Source organism: Sardina pilchardus, chromosome 7, assembly GCF_963854185.1.
Source record: "Sardina pilchardus chromosome 7, fSarPil1.1, whole genome shotgun sequence".
Lineage (NCBI taxonomy): Eukaryota > Metazoa > Chordata > Actinopteri > Clupeiformes > Clupeidae > Sardina > Sardina pilchardus.
The window spans coordinates 12913168-12928150 of record NC_085000.1 but is presented as its reverse complement, the minus strand read 5'-3'; the positions used below and the strand labels follow the sequence as shown (position 1 = coordinate 12928150).

The following is a 14983-nucleotide window of genomic DNA, read 5'->3' as shown; positions in this document are numbered from 1 at the left end:
TTATGTTCAATACTGTATGGTCACAAAATGTAATGCACCATAAAACAATTATCGTTGTTCATTTTAGAAACCTTATCAATGGCAACATTTCACATTAATGAATCCCTATCCCTCGGTGTGCTTGTTTTTTGAGTTGCAAGGGAAGAACACAAATGCTTCAGGCTTCTTCTATTCTACCTCCTGTGTTGGACTGGCCAGGCCATAGATATATACATACTGTATATCTATGCAGGGCCAGGCTCTGTCCTGCTTGTTTGCGCCTGTTCTCTATCCTTAAACACCACTAATAACAGGAGTCTGAGTCTGAGGAAGACGCAGTGCGTCGAAACGTCAGTCGTTTTGTGCACCACAATAAAATTAAGTTACGTAATCTGAGTGCACCGGTCATCTCTGGGTCTAGTTGTCATGCCAGTTTCATGCTGTAAAGTTCAACCTGAAACGAGATCAACGTTTTGTTGCAAAGTTTACTGCAGTTTTAGGCAGTTGGATGTGGACATGTGGTTGTGTAGATGTCAACTCTGCCACTGCTAGTAGCCTACCTATAGTAGAGATGATGTTCCCCCTCTCCTTACCAAGCTTCCTGGTCAGTGTGTGTGAGAGAGAGGGAGAGAGAGAAAGTGTGTGTGTGTGTGTGTGTGTGTGTGTGTGTTTGTGTGTGTGTGTGTGTGAGAAAGTATGAGAGAGAGAGAGAGAGAGGGAAAGTCTTCTCTTTCACTGCTCTGTCTGTGTCCTGTAGAGGAGTAGAAGCCCTGCCCATCCCTTCCAAAAAAGACCCCTGAAATGTGTCTCTCTCTTTTTCGCAGGATGAGTTAAATGGCTGAGTCTTCAATAATGTGTGGTCACAAGACCAATTTCTTCTATGGTTCCCTAGAAATAGGGGGTGGCACAACTTCACCCCACTCTCCCCTTCCCATAGGAAAGTAGGCTATAGCCTATTTGCAAACTTTTACTCAGATTGAGCTTAGTATGGTCATAGCCAGGTTAGGCCTACCCAAGGGTGACATTATCTGCACATCTGAAAATGTGCACATTAGCCTATCTGAAAATCAGTCTAGTCTAGCTAGGCCAGATTGAGATTTGGACAAACCCAGTCATATTATAGCCCATACAGTAGAAACCTTAATCAAGAGATTGAAACATTTCTAAAACTTAATATTGATCACGATAGGCCCATATGGCAAATTATCTCAAAATTGAGGGGAAAGGAAATCATGATAAAGCTCCACCACCCAGTGTAGGTGTATTGCATACGAAGTCATACTGTAGAGGGACGCAGTGTTATCAACAGAAGCTACGTGCAATAGAAAAATGAAAACATTACACGACTTCAATAGTAGGCTGTTAAATGTTCGAGTCAATCAAAAACAACGGAACTTACGATGGCTGCAACATTTTGAGTAGCTCCTACAACAACAGAAAGTCAAAATGGAAGTAAGTGTGACCTGTAGCGTCGCGTCGGCACCATTGGCAGGGCAAGGCTATTTTTAGGGGTGCTCAAGCAACCCCTGAAAAGTAATTTGATGAATGACGACAGGCTCAGTTGTAGTTTAAAGTCAACACGACGCTGAATTTAGGACTAGATTCAGAGTGCGGTGGAGTCAAGTTTCGATTCCACCTTAAATATTGCAATGTTCTACCGCCAGGGGTCAGTGTTGACTGCATTTCCGCGATGACACGGTCATTCGCCTGCCAAGCGAAGAGGCACTCATCACAGACTTATACCGTCTCTGTTTTTTTTTTGTTGTTGTTGAAACCATTGTCGACTCTTTTGATACATTATATATTATGTCTTCTATCAAATAAATCAGCATTTATTTATTTTTCAAGTCAGATTAGACGTTTTTCTGAAATTGGTCGCTATCAGTCAAAACTCAGGAAATTCCACAAGCCTACATCTGGATACTAGACTCTCCCCTTTTTCATAATGACACCCCCCATGACCAATCATTTCAAAATCCATGGGCTACTTTACAGATGAAAGTATTTCAGCACTAAATTTGGTTCCAAAGCACTCAACCCTCATTTGGACACATATGGATAATACAGTCTCCTCTTTCATATGACACCCCCCATGACCAATCCCATCGTAGAAAAATCTGCTCTACCTGCCTCTCCTGCTCAGCCCTGGCTGGGCCCTGCACTGCTGGAGTCCTCCTGCCTGAGTTTGCCCAGTTTTCTTTTGTCAACAAGTTGGATAAAAATGAATAGTCCCTGTCCTTTAGCCCAGTGGTGTCCATGATTTCCAAAAATAATTGAACATTTTAATTTGGTCTAACCACAAGACCCTATTCCACTTTACCTCAGTCCATTTTAAATGAGGTCAGGCTCAGATAAGACAGTGGCATTTCGTCTACATGCAATTTCTTCTGTTGCATGGTAAAGTTCACACTAACATTTTTAACTGAGTATCAATCTATGCTCATAGACAAAGGTTATCGGAAGTTTTCCTGAGCCCATATGATTCTCTTAACAGAAACAGGTTTTTAATTCAGTGCCATCTGAGATCCAAAGGACCAGGGCCATCCAATATTGTTTCATATTACGTATAGCCTGTGTGTTTGTGTGTGTATGGGTGCGTTTCTGTGTGCCCGTGTGTGTGTTTGCATGTGTGTGTGTGTGTATGTGCATGTCCTGTGTGTATTCTGTGTGTGTTCTCTTTCTTTCTCTCTCTCTCTCTCTCTGTGTGTTCTGTGTTATCTGTGTGTATTCTGTGTGTGCTCTCTCTTTCTCTCTCTCCCTCTCTCTCTCTCTGGGTGTATCTGTGTGTGTGCCTGTGTGTGTGTGTGTGTGTGTGTGTGTGTGTGTGTGTATATGTGTGAGTGTGTGCCTGCGTGTGTGTGTGTGTGTGTGTGTGATCTGATATTGGAGTGACAGTGAGGGCAGAGAACACAGTGAACATATACACATAGACACATAAAACACACACACAAGCAGACACACACACACACACACACACACTCATAGACAGAGAAGCACTCATGCACAAAAGCAAGCGCACACATGCACACACTCATTTACATACATAAAAGTTGCAATAGGGGATGGAGTAGGCGATGGAAACAAAAGCGTGATTGATGTTTGCGGAGAGAATGTGCAGGACTGAGCGGCGGTCATATTGTGTATCGCTTTGCGGTACATCTAGTTAATTTACAGATCTTATTAAGAACAATGATCTTATGAACTTGTAGAAGGGTTGTCACTTGCGCTCTAGCCCCATCGGTGCTCACAGTCCAGGACCACAGGATAAGCAAAGCTGTCTGGGCTACTTCTAAGAGACTAACCCAGAGATGACTGGAGCACTCGGATTAAATAAACTTTTATATTATGGTGCGCAAACGACTAACGTTTCGACACACTGCATCTTCTTCAGATGATGTGAATGATCTTATGAAGTTGTGTTAAGCATAAGGGAAGACACAGACTGCAAGCAAAACTGAATTTATGTCTTTATTTCTACATGTAGAATAGATCTATAAACAATGAAATGATCCAATCTGGATGACTGTTTAGTTCTTGGCCATCACCTGAAATAGAGGACATGCGTATGGTTATTGACTCCTAACATGTGTGTGTGGGTAATGACAGAACACATCTGTAGTGGTGATTGTAAAAACATTAGGCATAGTCACAGTTCATGACAGTGTGTGTGTATGTATGTGTGTGTGTGTGTGTGTGTGTGTGTGTGTGTGCGGGCGCGTGTGTGTGTGTGTGTGTGTGTGTGTGCGGGCGTGTGTGTGTGTGTGTGCATGTATATCCGTGTGTGTGTGTGTGTGTGTGTGTGTGTGTGTGTGTGTGTGTGCGGGCGTGTGTGTGTGTGTGTGTGTGTGTGCGTGCATGTATATCCGTGTGTGTGTGTGTGTGTGTGTGTGTGTTTGAGTCAGTGTGTGTGTGTGTGTATGTGTGTGCGTGTATCCATGTGTGTGTGTGTGTGTACTAACGTCGCTGATCCAGGCGCTGTAGGCACTGACGCGGGTGAAGACGGAGGGCTTCTTGGCGTAGTTGCAGCCCATGCTGGAGCCGAAGCTGACCACGCCGTGCACCTCCCATGAGCCATCAGCAGCCTGGCAGTTCAGGGGGCCGCCAGAGTCACCCTGCAACAACAAGCATTCTCATTGGACCACATGCAGTCACCCTGCAACAACAAGCATTCTCATTGGACCACTAGCAGTCACCCTGCAACAACAAGCATTCTCATTGGACCACATGCAGTCACCCTGCAACAACAAGCATTCTCATTGAACCACATGCAGTCACCCTGCAGCAACAAGCATTCTCATTGGACCACTAGCAGTCACCCTGCAACAACGATTTTTTTTTAAGGGGACATTAAGGGGTGCGCGAAATGAAGAAGGCAATGGAGGATCTACAGTAGCCTATTAAATTATAATGTTATAATCCTACATTGTATTTTTTACAAGGAACACAAGATAGCCTACTTATAGGAAGAGCACTATTGAGAGAAAAATTAGGCTTATCTGACTACAGCTGTTACAACTACCCATACGCTTATACTATCCAGAGACACACTACAGTGTACTACCAGTGGATGACAAGTAGTCCGTGAGCCAGGGCCTCAAATTATGGAAACCGTTACCGAAAAGGTGGCAAAGGCTACCATACCTTTTCTGAAAGCCTGGAATCTCAGCTTTTCAATGATGTATGATGGCCATCTGACAAGAGTAGCTGTTTTGAGTTATGACACATAATGTAAACTAAGGTTAAAGAAATAATGTGTAGAAATCAAGCAGAACACTGGAATATTTTATTTTGTTATGTTTGGTATCATTTTAAAGGGGAGAGTCTGAGCTTTCATTTAAATCCTTTTGTGAACATTTTGGATAAGTACAGCCAACCCTGGAGCTCTTCAAACCTTTAATCACACACATTTCCCTACCATTTCCCTGCAATTTTTGTCTTTTAATCCTGTGGCACCTGGGAGCATCAGAGAAACAAAATCCAAACACTGAAATACTGGCATGACCCTAAGGATTCAGGAAATGTATCATTTACCCATATTATCTGATTTGGAGGGGGTGATTTACAGTCTTGTATCAGAGATGGCGTTTTTTCAAAGACATAAACAGTAGTGTACTATTACCCTTGGCTAATTTGTTGATAAGTCGAGTTGAAAGTCTGAGGTAAATATATTTTAGATAATAATTATTGATACAGATCATGTTGAAAAAGTTGTTATTCAGCATTCTCAGCATTTTTAGATAGTTAAAAAGGTCCTTAATACATATCCACCACATATCATTTATATCAGGTCCCCACTTTCTTTGAATTTACATAAAAAAATGAATGCCTTGTTCTCAGGCAAGAAAATACACGTATACACAGGCTGCGATACTGTAAGTGCATTTGCAAGCCATGGTAAAGTGTCAGCCCTAAAACTTTTTCAGAAGAATGAAAACTTCTGTGAGACCTTTCAGAAGGTTGGGGCAGACTGGGCAATGACACCTGAGTTGTATGCAGCCTTAAAGGAGTTCACATGTCAAATGTACAGCTCCAATTCCAGAATCACCAACATCAATGAAATGAAGTATGCACTTTTTTTGTGCAAAGAAAGGCGTAGAATCCTGGCAGTTAACTCCATGCTCGGATTCTCTCAGGAAGCACGGTCTCAGAGCTAACTATCAAGGTACTATCTGGAGAAGATGCCTCGAGAACAACCCTGAAGTTCCTTCCCCAGTTGAGCATGGATGGTCTAGACTGGACCAAGATGGTGACTTACAGCTCTCCATAGACTGGTTCAATGTCTCCATTGGTCCACAAGCAGTACTTGAGTTTCTGTCCTGCTCATGCAAGAGGGACTGTGTCACTCCTCATGTCAGTGTGTTGCACTGTATAACAACTTTTTCAAAATGATCTGTATCAATAATTATTATTTCAAATATATTTACCTCAGACTTTCAACTCGACATATCAACAAATTAACCTTAAGGGTAATAGTACACTGTTTATGTCTTTGAAAAAACGCCATGTCTGATATAAGATGGAAAATCATCCCCTCCAAATCAGATAATATGGGTAAATGATACATTTTCTGAATCCATAGGGTCATGCCAGTATTTCAGTGTTTGAATTTTGTTTCTCTGATGCTCCCAGGTGCCACAGGATTAAAAGACAAATGATGGCAGGGAAATGGCAGGAAAATGTGTGTGATTAAAGGTTTGAAGAGCTCCTGGGTTGGCTGTACTTATCCAAAATGTTCACAAAAGGATTTAAATGAAAGCTCAGAGTCTCCCCTTTAAAATGATACCAAACATAACAAAATAAAATATTTCAGTGTTCTGCTTGATTTATACGCATTATTTCTTCAACCTTAGTTTACATTATGCATCATAACTCAAAACAGCTACTTTTGTCAGATGGCCATCATACATCATTGAAAAGCTGAGATCCCAGGCTTTCAGAAAAGGTATGGTAGCCTTTGCCACTTTTTCGGTAACGACCAACCCCTCTGGCTCACGGACTAAAGGAGTCTGAGTAGATATAGCATATCCTACTGTAGGTCTAAATCAAAACAAACAATTTTCCTTTTCGAAGTTGAACTTTTAAGCCTAGCCTACTCATCTGCTCCTCTCAGAATGTGTGTAGACAAACACATAGTCCTACCAACGATTCATATCAAGCATCTGCCATGGCTATATGACAAACAGGGGTCTGAATACAACCTCTGATATGAAAAATAAATTATTTTGAAGTGGGGGAAATGGAAATGAAAAAATGCAGAAATGTGATGTTATTTCAAAAAGGATTTCTCGTGATTACCGCTAATTATACAGATACATTCTATACGCCATTGGAATCAGTAGGATCTCCTGTTTATTTTGATATGCAGTTTGCCATAGGGCAGTAACGAAATCATGAGATATTTCACAGAGAAGAATTGGTATGGCGCAGAACTGCATGTGACAGTCATTTTTGTATGTAACTGTAATTTTCAACGCTAAGTATCTCGCGAACCGCTCACTATAGAAACTAGTGGCTAGTGCCACTGTAAAGGTCAGGTTACGTAGTTTCATATGATATGCCTGTTATTTCTATGCGAAAATATCTCGCAGCAATATGACCGAAAAGAATGTGTGCGGCCGCGGCTGCATGGTGCGTCTCTCGGAGAAGGCAGAGAGAGTCGGCCGGCGGCGCGATGGTAATAATCTTCTCGCGGCCCGGTACCCATAGATTGAGAAACAAACACTGGGCTAGCCCATGTAGAAACGTGTAGCCAGTGTTGTATTGTGATGCCAATCGATAGCTTGCTTAGCCTACTACTAGTGGTGCTCAACATTTAGCACCAGGCAAATGCTGGTTGATTTTGAAAGTGGCTGATAGATTCAAGCATTAAAAATTTTACCCCGGGCTCGGCTCAAATTACCCCGGGCTGAAGCCCCGGTAAAATCGGCTGGTGACGCCACTGACCACGGGAGAGAATCAAGCTCTTTCTCAGACGAAATTTAGTTATATACAGTGGTGGTTTAGTTATTTCGGCAGCATTCAAATGGAGGCGTATGTGTGTGTGATAGAAAGTGGACTTCAATAAGCGCCTGCATGCTACCAACCACAGTATTGAAACGTAAGAGTGAAATCATTACAGTAAGAGCAGGTGACTCCCATTGATGAAATCGGATTGTTTCTTATTTAGCCTTGGACAAAAGTAGCTGTTAGATCACTGAATTAATTCGACAGTCACATCCACATTGGATATGTATGTAGGGGAGAGTGGGGGCAGTTGCACCACTTTTTACCTTTCCTTGTATATCTCAGAGACCGTTTTCAATAGAAACATAAAATTTGTATATGTTTAGCCCACATCTGTCACCTATCCATGCATAATTATGCAACATGTGTAAATATTATAATATTGAAATAAATTACATTTTAATTGAGAGAGTGAAACGTTGCAACCGTCCCCACCCAAGGGGACGGTTGCAACAGTCTTAAAAATGACAAAAATCACTCTTGATTATCATTTATTTTATCTTTTTGAAACCACAGTTTGACTTCTCAGTATTAATTGATGAATTAATTAAAGAAACAGACCTAACAAACACTCAGAACTGTTGTAACGCGCCATCTTGACTTTGAAGAGTGTAAAAAAAAAAACTTTTTAAAATTTTAATAATTACAGTTCATTTTGATAGCTCAGCATTAATTAATTAAAGAAATAGGCCTAACAAAACAGCCATCTTGACTTTATCAACATCAGACAGAAAGTTACTCACTGTCTGATTCACAGTTGTGGTATACATGAATGGACCTTGGGGACAGTTGCAACAAAACGTTGCAACCGTCCCCACAGGGACAGTCATTCTAAAACTAGCCATACAAGCTTAGCACATTAGCTTTGATACATGGTAGATATGCCTATTAAAAGCTAAGAAACTGCAGATTTAAATGATACAACTTAACAATACTTTCTGCAAACAGTTTTGACACTAGGAGAAAAATTCTGATCATAAAAAAATTTACTTTTTGACCTTGCTTTTTGGTTCTCCCAGAAGAGAAGTTCAAAACTGGCAGCAATCTTGCAGAAAGATGGAGGGTCCAACTAAGCATGTGTAAAATGAGTTTCATCACTCTAGCTTGTTTCTGATTGGAGAAATCTACAGTGTTGCAACTGCCACACGTTGCAACTGCCCCCACTCTCCCCTATAGTGCTTGTAAAGATCGTCACATTGCTTATTGCATATTTATAAGCCCTTTTTTTTTGCTGCGAGTCGGATTCCTCCGTAGCATCCCTCCACCTCCAATTCCTCCACCCCTAATTCCTCCATCCCTCCCCCTCGATTAGGCAGCCATTACAGTGTAATTTACAGTCGGCGTGCACGTGTGTAAGCCAACTTCACTCTTCCTCCGCAGAAAATTCCGAGCTCTCAGAGGTACGTGTAACAAGAGTTCCATTATTTATTTTCATTGTATCTACACGATAATGTTGCAGTTCGATTGTAACTATCGAATGCCGATTGTGTAACTTATTCCTCTCTCTTCTGTGAAAAATATTCTTCTTTCTTTTTTTTAATTTGTATACGTAATTCTGCACACACTAGACAGATGGACGCATCGAACATAAGGCTACCTTTGCATTATTTTAAAGTTTGGCCTATTACGTAGGTTATAGTAATAGACATAGGCTACTGTTACTGCGGGTGGAGCGGGGTGCCACTCGTGGGTAGCCTAACTGACAAGCCAAGACTTCGAGCTCAACTCTCTTGCAATTAGTGAGTGAAGCGAAACATGGCTAGGACATCCACCTTGGCTATGACCTAATAGTTTTGTGAAAAGTAGTTTTGTTTTTTCTCCTGTCTGCCCTAGGATGTCATCCTGATGATATACGGTATAATGCCTACGTAGGCCTTTACTCATCACAGTAATGTCCGTTCCTTCCCCTCTTTTTAGTCCATGGCTGTACCAGAGATCCATTGCGATGTATTCACGGAGACAACACCATCCGCAGTGTACCAGAAGTGCACCATAAGCAAAGTACCAGAATATCTTCTCAATGATCCTGATTGTGAACAGAACTGGTCTATCGTGGAGGTATTTGGAACAGTTTAATGAGCGTTTCTTACCCACAGTTTTTTTCCAATTGCTAAAATCTAGAGTGGGTTTTCTCAAAATTCACACACAAGCCATACACCCAAACTGCAAAATACCTCAATCTACCCAGCAAAATGAAGCATTGCAACCAAAACTACATATAGCTTTACCAAAGTCAAACTTTTGCACCACATGACACACGCTTTGCCATAATTAAACAGTTTAAATTGTAGAAAGTTCTTTATGTGCATAAATATTTACAGATACAGACGCATGCTGTTGAAACTTTTTTTTTTCACCAAACAAGTCAGTGCAACATATGCACAGCAAATATATTTACATTGGACTCTCCCTCTCCCTCTCATTCTCACCCTCCCTCTTCCTCTCTCTATGCAAAACATATAGCAATGCACACCTAGGCACACAAAAACTTTTAACTAACTATTTTTTAACCAACTATTTTTTGCTAGGGCAACACCACCAAAGTCATTGCTATGTACCCAGAAAATGAATTGGATAGCTGTGCTTACTCTGTTACGTGTGACAGCGTGGTTACGAAGGGCTTATACAATCTAACCTGGGGTATGAATTGTGGCAGATACCAGGCAAGTAGCTACACTCATTTTTGAATTTCATCTTGGCCTATTCATTATTAAATCTCTATAAGTCATCAATACACGTACATGTGATATTTGCTAACCTCAGGCCTATGACTTGTTGTTTCATTTCAGGGTGACTATTCAGCATCATATGGTAAGTTCTGAACGGGCACATGTATTGGACATAATAAACTTAAACTTAATGTGTTGCTCAGTAACCTCTTTTAGGCTTGCACAGTTGTCAGAGATATCTAAAGAGGATTGAAATGATGCCACCTCCCATCCTTAACATTGTTTCACTCCTATTCTTGCATATTTGTCACACTTAAATGCTTCAGATCATTCAACTAAATGTAATGTAAAACAGACAATGCGAGTAAGCATAAAATGCAGTTTTTAAATGATAATTTCATTTATTGAAGGTAATGAGTTATTCAAAACCTTTATCACCCATGTGAAAAAAGTAACTGCCCCCCTTTTCTAAACCTAATTGGTTACTTGACGGCAACAACAGCAAACAAATGTTTCAAACAAGTCGCTTATTACGTGTAAGCATGTTTAAGTAGTCAAAAACAAAAAGTTTTTATATGCATCATTTTTTGAGTGCCTCAGATCATTGAAAAGTCCTGACTGATAAATTGGTTGCCCTGAAGCTGTAAGGGTGGAGCTATAGTGGTTCAGTAGTTTTATTGAGTCCACTTCATATTGTGCTTATTAGAGGGTGAAGCATTTTGTTTTCTTTCATGTCGATTCAAGATTGTTTGTGTCGGCTATACAGGTTGGAAAGGCACACTGTTTCATTTTCCTATTTTGACAATCGTGTAGCCTATACTAATAAACACATTTCATTCGAAAAAGCAATCTGGTCAATAACAACTAAGTGCAACTACCGCTCTATTACTGTAACACATCCAAAAGGGCACTGCCCTTTTGCCTGTTTAGGCTAAGTGTTTTTCATCTTGCAACTGTCCCATGGATGCCATTTTTGCCCAATCTCTGTCTTAAGGTGGAATCATGAACACTCACCTTAACTGAGGCAAGCAAAGCCTGCAGTTCTTAAGATGTGTGTGTGTGTGTGTGTGTGTGTGTGTGTGTGTGTGTGTGTGTGTGTGTGTGTGTGTGTGTGACCTCTTGGATGAGTTGTTGATGCACTCTTGGTGGAATTGTGGTAGGCCAGCCACTCTTGGAAAGTTTTCTATAATGGCTCTCACCATGGTTCATTAGAGTCCCAGACTGAGATGTCAATGACTTTTATTGTCATCTGTTCTTGATTTTTTCATCATTATTTAAAAACAGCATTTTGTGTTTACTTATGTTATATTTGTTAAGTACACTGGATTGTCCTGCTTGACAAAACGTGCTATATAAATAAAGTTGCCTTGTGGTCTTTTCATAGTGTTTACTTCCTGATTGAAGCGGTATACATTAAGCATTGAGGTGTTTGACTAGGTGGCACATGTATTCGTCAATTAGCTCATGTGTGTAATTTTGAATGGCATTGTTTTGAAACTGCAAACATGTTACTTTATGTCAGATTTTTGTGTCTTATGGCAGAGAACCGTGTTCAGTGCATTCAAAAAGTGCCATTTTGAATTGCAAAATGTGTGTTAAAGGAGACGTTCGGTGTGAAATTGACCTTAGCTGTACTGAAAGATGTTGCTGAGTACTTAACATGTGTCCAATAGGCACCTTCGCTCACCCCCTAGTATTCCGAATTACACAGTTTTCAGCCGAGCTTGCAGTAGGCTTGCAGCTACCTGTTGGGCAAAACATAGCCTATGCAGCTAAATCGCTATTTTTAAACCATTAAAAAGGTTCCAAGTAACTCCACACTATTGGTAGACTTCTGAGGGTCCTGACATTTAAAACAAGATACTGAGAACTTTGGAAGTGCACAGGAAGTTTATTTTAAAAAGACGAAGGTACTTAGAAACGCTCCGCTGGCCGCCATATTGTAATGAAGTCGCGATACGAGCACGAACAGATTGCAAAAGTAATTCCATAGAAAATATACAGTTATACTGTCTGCATGAGCATGATGAGTACAGGGTGTCAACGAAGCTCAAAAAGTTTGCAATATGTTCCCCTGTCCTTCCTGTTCGTTCGTGCTCGTCAGTCGGCTTATCGCCGCCAAATTTTTATAATTTCTTCCTTAGGTCATTTCTGACCTGATTTTCATTGAAATCCGTCCATTACTTTTTGAGCTATCTTGCTAACAAACAGTCAGACAGACAAACAAACAAACCCAGATGAAAACATAACCTCCTTGGCGGAGGTAATAATGCATTTTGTGTGTGTTTGTATGTGTGTTTACTGTAGTGGTCCCCAGTGGAGCTGATGGAGGTGATGGCCAGAGTGATACCAGTCAGACACCAGGTTAGAGCTTGGCATCATCTCAAGTTCTGCTTTTCAAGGCTTTTCACTCAGGCCATGAAATATATCACCTTATCATAATATGACAAAAAAGAAATTAAAGGATTTCATTGTAACACACACTAATCAACTATTTATTTTTATGTTCTGTTTAAGTTTCAGTGATAATGATGTGTATCTTTATCCCATTGGTCATTCTGGTTCTGGTTGCTGTCCTTTCACTATATTTGTGAGTATAGTTTGTATTGAACTTGTGCACTTATTGAAATACCAGTGTTCATAGGAGTTGCCTCATTCAGTTTGAGTTTGTGAATCTAAGTTATTCCTGTGTTTGGTGATTTGTAAAGTAAATTAAGGACATAAATGGCTGCAGGTGTACCTCATATTTAACCTTGATTTACGTGTATTATTTCCATCTTAGAAAGTGCAAGAAACCTCAAAAGACTGAAGAGTATAGAAGGGTGAGTACCATTCTACACTCTGCTTGTGCTCTCCTTATCCAGAAACGTTCAGGCTAGTAACATGACATAGTAATATTGAAGCTTTACGTAAGACTGGGACAATTACAATAAAGATCACATCTTGAAAAAGGATTGTAAGGTGTCAATAGCAAAGTTTCACTTTGACAAAGATGTGAGTTGTTTATCTCTAAGTGCTATGTTTTATTTGACTTGTGTGTAGAGTTTTGACAAATTTAGTCAAATTCAACAAAAAGCATTTAAGGAATCAGCAAAAATTAGCAAAAAAAGGCTGTAATGGTTTGTTGAACTACTCATTGTGCCGGCTTAAGCCTGCTCTGCATATGGGAAACAAAATCACTTGGACCAAAACATGAATGAACGTCTTCTCATGAAGGTAATTCAGTACTGCTTTTTTTTCTTAATCTGTGGTCATATCGTGGAGTCATACGGCAGTAGTGGCCTTCTTAGGTGCACCCTTTAGCTCTAACATTTAACTGACGGAGCTTTTGCTCTCTTTCCCTCAGGCTGTAGTAGCAGCCACTCCCCAAGCTCCACCATTTCCAAAAGATGCCGGCCTCTGAACAAAATGGCGTCAGTACTGGGCTTACCACGTGCTTGACGTTCACTTCCATGTTTCTAGTGTCATGTCTACGTGTGCATCCCCTGCTTTTTGTCATTCGCCTCCATCCCTAAAATCCTTCAGAGCACAACATCATCAAGCAATTTGGATCATTTCCAAATCAATATCAAATCAACTGGTGCCTCCCATTCGACCCCCCTCCACACACACATTTTATATCTCAGAAAAAGTTATTGCTCCACATTTTGAGTACTTCTATGAGAATTTCACTTTAAAGCACACCTACCCAGACTAGGTTACCATTTCCTTTACACCAGTGCCATCTAGCGGACTAAAACTTTCTTTTTTTTTAAAATGTCAATTTGGCCTGAAGTTGATGTTGATGATGACTGTCTGTTCCTCCTGCCATTGTGTGTAGATATTATTGATCATATATTTTCACATTAGTGATTTCATACTATTACTTCACTCTGTTTTCATGAGAAATATTTGCAGCACAGCTCAATAGATGTTTTAAAAGGTGGTCAAATACTGTTTTTAACTTGCCTAGTCTTAACCATGAAATGTTAACCAGCTATGTTTGTCAGTTTGTCTATCTGGAATGTCTGAAAATGTTTTTGGATATGGATTTGTGTCTGTCAACTCTTGAATACTGGGGACTGATCACTTTCAGCACTTGTGTCACAACAACTCCCAATATTTGTCTAAATTAGAATAAATAAATCTCACATAACTGAGAAAAACCAAGGCTTGACCTACTGTAGCATGGATCTGTTTTCTAAATTATAGTACCCAATTCTGCACTTGGTAAATGTTGTGCTGTATACCGACTGGGAGATGAGGAGATGGTGCTATGAAGTCCTGAAAGCCTTGAAAATCAGAATTTTCCAATTGAAGCACCTGTCTGTTCTCCCTGTGTGTATTATTGAATCCTATGTGTGTGTGTGTGTGTTTGTGTGTGTGTGTGTGTGTGTGTGTGTGTGTGTGTGTGTGTGCGTGTGTAAGCCTCCTACCTGTTATCAGCACAGTTATCAGCTCCCAACATATTCATGTAATCCACAGTCAACAGGGAGAATTATTCCTGACAACATGACTAGCAGTTTCTGCGACCAACATCCCTTTTGAACTTACTAAACCAGTTTTACCAGTATTACCGTTCCACCCACTTTAGAACATCCTGTTTGTTGTTAGCAAACCACCCCACCCAGCCATAAAAATCCTTTACTTCAGCAGGTCAGTAAGCGAGTCCAAGAGAGAAACAAGAGTGAAACAATTGCTAGACTATTGTAGGAAGCAATGCTTTCCAATAGGAAGTGAAACAACGTACCGCAATATGTGATAAGCACACAAGGTTTGAGGACCCTCACTAGTGTGCTTACTGGTGTTCAGTTGTCTGTTCTCAGTTGTCAGTGGTCTGTTCTAAACCATGA

At 40.5% G+C, this 14983-nt stretch overlaps 1 protein-coding gene across 3 annotated transcripts in view; it reads right to left on the bottom strand.

The window, feature by feature from the left end:
- The window catches only part of LOC134088247 (uncharacterized), a 37028-nt gene extending 22337 nt beyond the window's left edge, over positions 1-14691 (bottom strand). For 2 of the 3 annotated variants that reach the window (XM_062542167.1, XM_062542169.1), the window contains exons 1-3: positions 14567-14621; positions 12454-12583; positions 3939-4091 (exon numbers count right to left, since the gene is read on the bottom strand). The gene's annotated coding sequence lies outside the window, so the exon portion shown is untranslated. Of the gene's footprint in view, positions 1-3938; positions 4092-12453; positions 12584-14566 lie in introns of all 3 variants that reach the window. The other variant, XM_062542168.1, reaches the window with a different exon arrangement.
- Between the last annotated feature and the right edge of the window lie 292 nt (positions 14692-14983).